Genomic DNA, 7,874 nt, shown 5'->3' with positions numbered 1-7,874 from the left:
GCTAAAATACTTACAATACATGAGGCAAGTCGTGAATACCTTTAACTCAAGAGTTTGATTAGATATATTCAATTATCATGTGGTTTGTTTGACAAAAAAATAACTTCTACAACGTTGTATGAAGATAATACGATGTGTATTGCTCAACTTAAAAGTTGATACATCAAATGTGATTGAACAAAAAACATTTATCCTAAGTTCTTTTTACACATGATCTTCAAAATTAAGGAACAATTAACGTTCAAATGATAATTTGGCATACTTATTTACCAATAAATCACTTTCTAAATCTTCCTTTGAAAATCAAGTACATAGCTAGAATTGTAATGTGTTGCTTTCGATATCTTATTTAATGTTACTAAGAGGGTAGAGACTGTACTCTTTTTTTTTATGATCAGATTTTTATTTTATTGAATTTTTTTATTAGGTTTTTGAATGAGACAGTTCTCATTATAAAGGATATTGTATTTTTTTTTTAGTCAAATTTTTATTCCGTATGACTTTTAGACATATTTCTAATGACATCTAAGGAGGAGTATTATAAAATAGTTATTTTTTATCTCATTGAATTTTTTTTATTAGGTTTTTGAATGAGACAATTCTCATTATAAAGGATATTATATTTTTTTTTCTTAGTCGAATTTTTATTTCGTATGATTTTTCTTAATTAGATTTTTAACGAGACATATTTTTAATAACATCTAAGGAGGAATATTATAAAATGGTTATTATTATTGATGTCATATTATGAAGTATGGAGCATTATCATACTTAATAGAATATAAAATATTATTAATTAATAGGACATGGATTTTCATAGTGTGTTTTCATTTTCACTAATTAGTAAGTAGGTTATGTAAATAATATCCTACTATTATTTAATTCAAAATCTTCATCTATAAATAGACCATAAAAAAAAAATTTCAACACACATCGAGTTTATAAATTTATATTATCCTAACTCTTATGTTATTGTGTATCATATTTGTGTAATGAAAAATCTATTCTCATAAATTATCAAATATTATACTGTAAAAATATCACCAAAATACAACTCTTTTATATTCTCATATATAAATTTCTATTGTATTTATCTATTTTTATCATATTTTAACAACATATTTTTGTTTCTTTCTTATTATGAGTCTCCGTTTAATTTTTTTGGGTATTGATGAATAATATTTTAAAAAAATAAAAACATTAACACAAAAAAATAACATAATTCAATACAATTTAGCACAAATTAACATAATTTAATACAATCTAACACAATTCAACATAATTTAATATATATATATATATATATATATATATATATATATATTAAAATTTTATATAATATATTCATTATAAAAATAATATTTTTTTAACAGATTTTTGTGATACGGAATACCTATGTTTTCGTTGGTCCTTATTTATTTGCAAGAACGACTACCCGTCTTCATAAATCTTTCATAGGTCTTCATTTAGCCAGCGTTTCGAAGATAGATTTTTTTTTTTTTTTTTTTTTGCTGTTGTCATCCCTATCCACAATCTAGTAGAAAGTAGAAACCCAAACAATGTAAACAATTGTCTGTATCCCCTCACCTCATTGCAATCACTACAAGATGTTTTATTTTTGTCTGAAAAACACTAATAATAGTATTTCAAACAAAACTGTGACTTACATATAAAATATTTTAGAACATATAAATTTAAAAAAAAATATATATATATATATTAGTCGATAGAAAAAGTTTCATGGTTAAAACCAATGGAAAAATGATCCAGTTAATTCCCATATATATATACAGGAAACATGAGGAAATGAAATTAAAGGTATAGGGTGAATGGAAGTGTCTATAGACAGCATGATTTTGCACCGTCGTAGCCATCACATGGCTACCCTTTTGGGCAACCAACCTAATCCTTTGAATATTTGTTTTAGTCACTTTCCTTGTCCCCTACTCCCCTTCCATGAGACGAGCCTCCTAATTTTTATTTTTGCCAATAATAACTTTGTGTCTTGGCTACGTGATGAAACAAGGAATAACATATATGCGATTATAATGAAGCTAAGCAGAAAAGACGACCTTTGATTTGAGGATAATACACGGGATAGATAGATAGATAGATGGATGATTAGGGTCATCAACAACTAACATAAGCACCAAGAAACAACCCATGATCATGATATGTATAATGAATAACCATCCGGACCCTCGCCATCATAGCTGTCTCTATATATATATGTGCAAAAAGAAACACAAAATCGCTGCCATCAAAGATGTATACACACACGCACAACATGTAGGGGTGGCCTTTTGTCCACAGGTTTGGAATATTCTCATCCTCTTCACTAACTTTACATATAGGCAACTCAATCTATCTATCTATATTTGTGTGATAGCTAGCTACTAATAATATATATATATATAAAATAGTTATAAGACGGGCTGCCTAGCTAGCTAGTTTTGCATCATTTGCACAACAAACTTTAGTATCTGAATGCAAGTTGAGTATGGACATGTTCCCCTCTGACCCCTCATCACAGGGGTGGACATACATGAGATGCTTAATAGCTTGTTTTCTCCTCCACACACATACACATATGCCACCAATTTCCTATTATCTTTATTTTCATATACATTTACAATATATAGTTAGCAGGAATTTGTTTTTTGGTTAGGTTGTATTCGACAATCCCGCATTATAACATCGCAATATTCACGTGTACTACACTCTCAAACACATAATATTAAGGATTTTCATTCACTATTGGTCTTAGCCAAATCTCAAATCCAAATTCACCTGTTATAAAACAAGGAATTTCACTCTTTTTTTTTTTTTTTTTTTGTCTTGAAGAAATTTCACTCTTAAACTAAGATCTTGTGTGCGTTGGCAGGGTTATTAGGATTCACTTCATCAGGAACCATGTGATTGATTGGGTAGCCCGGCCCGGCCCCTTTGAGGGACCATACAGTCCCTGCTCCTCTCCTCGCCTTCATTCTTAGGCATACAACTAGGATCCAATTTATGCTATATATAATAACTAATCAACAACACATGCATTCCCCCCTTTCCATCTCCTATAAATCTACCTTAGCCTCAATGTATAATAATACCTTTTTTTTAATATATTTATTTATTTCTAAAAGAAATAATCTCTGATAAGATGGCTGCACTGTAGAGATTTGAAAGCAGGGTATGGATAAGATTTTAAAATGTTTTTCCTGCTGATATTCATTATTGAAGCTTCAAAGTTTGGTCCCACCGCAAACCAACAAAGCCTTTACTTATATAAATTATTATGAACCAAGAATCTGGCTATGAAAAAAAAAACAAGAAGAAAATAATTGTTGAGATAATTCAAACACTTCACATTTACAATGATAATTTTGCACATGTAAAAAGGTAGATGTTTCGTTTGGACATGCATGTTTTATGATTACTGCTTAAAATTCTGTGCTCCAACTTTAAATTTAATAAATGTCCAATTAATAGATAAACACTTATTATTACTTTTAAATGTACGTGTAATTTTTTTTATATAATTTATTTCAGTTTTTCCAATGGAGTATAACTTCTAGGCTTCTAGCTTCAATGAAATTACGAAAATAATAGAAAGGGTTACAAAGTCTCTTTTTTTTTTTTCTTTTCTTTTTTTTTTTTTCTCTTTAACGGGAACTAAATCAATTTAAAGGTTCATTTTCAATTTTTGTTTTCTATCAATAAATTTCATTAATCAGAGATTACAGGCTCAATCTCTTACTTATATCATACATGAATAACATGATGCAAGACTAAATCCACAATTTTAGTTAATGAAATATATATACACACTCCAGTAGGCGAAATGAAAAATACACTCCAGTAGGCGAAATAGTTTTTATTTTTGTCAGGATCCAACCCAGTTAGAGCGAAGCCCAATAAATCGGACCAAAAAAACCCAAACAGTACCCGACCTAGACAAAGATCCATCCCCACACAGACCCCATCCCAACCCAATTCACGTTCTATCACATCCAGCTACAGCTGGGAATCGAACCTGGAGAATCGAACCTGGAGATGTGGCTATATAAGGCCAACAAATAGGCCATCGGTACAAAGCAAGGCAAAGTAGTTTATATAACCTGTGACGATGCAATTTTTATTTTATTTGACGGAGGTCAGAATATAAATTATAGGCTAAGATAGCGTTCAGGAGAATGAAAGGTCAAATTAAAAACAGAATATGCCATAAGTAAAAATAAAGTGTAGTTGGGCCTGTGAAACAAAAACAGCAGATGATTGCTTAAATACGCCTCCTGCAGATAGTGAAGCTATCACCAACAGAAGCAAGAGCAATTTCAATGCGAGAATCTTGTGACATTGCTTTGTTGAAACTGAGTACGGCTTCCCTCTGCTGAAACATCTTCTTCCTTCCATGCAACGGTTCCACCCCACAGCGTGTTATCGTATATTATCATCCCTCTAATCCTAATCAGTTTTAGAAGGCGCTCATGGTAGTTCCAATAATTGCTTTTATCAGCGTCAACAAACGCAAAGTCAAAACTGCCCTCGTTGCACTCATCTTGCAAGAGTTCATCAAGAATCGGTAATGCCGGAGAGTCTATAAAGTCGATCTTGTGTTCGACGCCAGCATTCTTTATGGATGGGAGTCCTATTTCATAAGCTTCTCTGTCTGGATCCAGCCCTATAATTTTTCCATCTTGAGGAATCGTAAGCGCCGTGTGGAGATGAGAGTATCCAGTGAACACTCCAATTTCAATTGTCTTTTTTGGCATTAATTCAACACCTTCAACAGTTACGCCATTAGCTGACTGGCATCTGGTGCCGCTCTCATGAACCCCCTGAATTGATTAATAACCGCATGGTTAGGTTAAGTTAGGTTAGGATAATGCAAATTAAATTAGTAGTAGTTAGAAAGAATAGTTAGTTACATAGGGTGGTTTGCAGTGGCATTCCTTATTTCTTTGAGAGCCTCTGCTTCTCGTGGAAAAACGCTCGTCTCCAGTATATACTGCCATGACATTATTAATAAATTAATACAAGCTAAGTGGAGGGAAATAGAAGTGTTGAACATCCAAAAACACTACTACCTTGGTCAAGTTGTGGCTCTGTAGTATAACTGGGTTACGGATCATTCCCCATTATTTCTATATTTCTCTTAATAAACCATAGTGTAATTTATAGTGTTGCGAGTAGCACGGTCATAACCTCCATTCTTGTGCTGATCTTCAATTCACAACTATCAGTCTACCACGTTCTCACTGCTCAGAAATTGTGTACAATACGGTGGATCTTGCAAACGCCATTTACTTCTTGGACTATTACATAGTCGTTGCGTTGCTTCAAATGGAAAATGAATGGAAAAGTACAGGGTACCAATATATTATCTGCGAACTTATTACCAATAATAATTAATTATTATATTTTAAACACATATATAAAGAGACACATCCAAAAAATATATCTATAAAGATACTTCTATTAAATACAGGTATAAAAAAGACATTTTTATTAGATACATCCACAGAGACACTTCTATTAAATCCAATTATAAATAAGAGTTGGCAGAAGTTGGCAGATATGTTGTTGGTAACGTAGCGGAGTTGAAAATGAATTAAATGCAGCAACCATGCTAAGAATAGATTAAAATCAGCTATCAAATTTAATAGTTAGTGTAAAATTAGTATTTTTGTCCGTAATAACATTACGAGAATATAAATTTTTTAAAATTACGTTGATTTTGTTTTATATTATATATGATGACATAAAAAATTTATAGAATCAAATTATTTTTATAAAAAATTCGTACAAGACAAAAGTCTCTGTCCATTAAAAAGACTAGCATCTCCGTAAATAAAAAATTTAAATAATAAAATTTTTATTATTATTTTTATATTAAAGAGTTTAATTAATTTTAACATTCATTATCTACAATTTAAAAGAATTTAATGTGTATATTTTTATATTTAATTAGGTGTTAAGTCTATTATACAAATAAAAATAATTAATTTATATATACTTGATATTCGAAAATAGTAGTTTCTTCTTCTATATATATAAAAATATAATTAGATATTAGTATAAAATTTTATATTAATAGTTATAAAATTAATTTAAAATTATTTTTTTGAAAAAATTGAATCTTGATGCTAATTATTAATCACAATATTAGTATTCTCTCCAAATTATATATAATAAATATTTGAAGGAAAATAAGTGAATATATAAATTGGAAAGATAAGCGATGAAAATTCGAAACTAAATAAAAAAATTAAAAAAATATGCATATAATAATAATATATTTTCATGTGAATATTATTACATAATTATTTTGAATTATATTTAATTATAAATTTAATAGATTCTTTATAATTTTATGAATTTATTTGAATTATATTATTTTATTAATTTTATTTTCTTAGAATAGAAAGGTAAAGAGTATTAGAGAACCAGAATGAAATTAAAAAAGAAAAAAAAAAGATAAGGAAGACCAAGAAGGAGAGAGAAAGTTTGTTAATTTTGGATGAAAAAATTATTTTAATTGTAATGAAAGAATATCTCGTGATACATTTTGATTTGTTAAATTAGTAATATAAAATATAAATTATAAGTTATATATAGAGTGGGAGGGATAGAGAGAAATAGAGAAGGGGAGAGAGAAAGATAAGAGGATGGAAGAAGAGAATTTATTAACTTTGAAAAAAATATTTTATCTCAATTTTAATGAAAGAGTGTCATATAATATATTTTACTTCTTTAATAGTAATATAATATAGCTATATTTTAATTTTAATTTTAATTTTAAATTAATTTTAATTGTAATTAAAAAATATTTTGTCACATATTTTGATTGTCAAATTTATAATTAATTATTGATAATAGTATATAAGAGAGATAGAATAAGTGAAGGAATAAGAGAGATAGAGAAAGAAAGAGAAATGAGGAAAAAATTCTTTAATTTAAAAAAAATAATTTTAATTGCAATGAGGGAGTGATGTGTGGTATATTTTGATTGTAAAATTAATAATATATAATAGATATGAATTAAAAAATAAAATATATATTAAAAAATTAAATTTTATATATATTTATATATGAATTAATTTAATAGTTGATTTTGATATTCGAATGGTATTTTTGTAATTAATTATATTGTGGGGGAGGGATATGGTATGCATATGTGGTATCTTTAATTAATATTTAATAGTAACAAAGGTGATTCCTAACTCTTAATATAAGTAGGTATTTGCAGTGCGGTTTGGATCGTTGAGTAAAAAATTCATCCGATCTGAACACTATATTTATTTGCGATGCGATTTGGATTGGATTGGATTGAATTTGCGGTTTTGTAAATTAAAAAATTAAATATATATAACAAGTTTCAACATCAAATTTTAAATAACCAACAATAACATAACAAATTTTAACAATATCTTCAAAAACCAAGGATAACATAACAATAGAAATAAAATTATAGGTTAGTTAAAATAAATAAATAAATCACACTTTGAACATAAAATATCTATTAAATAATAATAATACATGAAAATATAAAAATGTATAACAAATTGAATATATTATAAGTATAATTGTAAACATAATGATAAAATAATAATATTATAACACATTGTGCGGTTTGGATTGGATTGGATCGGTTGTGAAAAATAGATTCGAAATCCGATTCGATCTAGTGGTTTGTAAAAAACAAAATCCAATCAAATTCAAATTAATGCAGTTTTAATTGATTTTTGGTTTGGATTGAATTGGATGAACAGTTTAATTTAGATCGGTTTAAATTTGAACACCCGTAAATATAAGGGTATTTTAAATAGGTGGTGTGTGACCTGTGGTAAATGATCTGGTTTGATGGCTAAGGTAAACTT

At 28.2% G+C, this 7,874-nt stretch overlaps 1 pseudogene; it reads right to left on the bottom strand.

Annotated features, from left to right (window-relative positions):
* Positions 1–4,273: 4,273 nt before the first annotated feature.
* Positions 4,274–5,126, bottom strand: LOC130965915 (probable caffeoyl-CoA O-methyltransferase At4g26220; annotated as a pseudogene).
* Between the last annotated feature and the right edge of the window lie 2,748 nt (positions 5,127–7,874).

Source organism: Arachis stenosperma, chromosome 3, assembly GCF_014773155.1.
Source record: "Arachis stenosperma cultivar V10309 chromosome 3, arast.V10309.gnm1.PFL2, whole genome shotgun sequence".
In the NCBI taxonomy this organism is placed as follows: domain Eukaryota; kingdom Viridiplantae; phylum Streptophyta; class Magnoliopsida; order Fabales; family Fabaceae; genus Arachis; species Arachis stenosperma.
The sequence above is the reverse complement of the archived record's forward strand: the minus strand, read 5'-3'. Positions and strand labels throughout refer to the sequence as shown.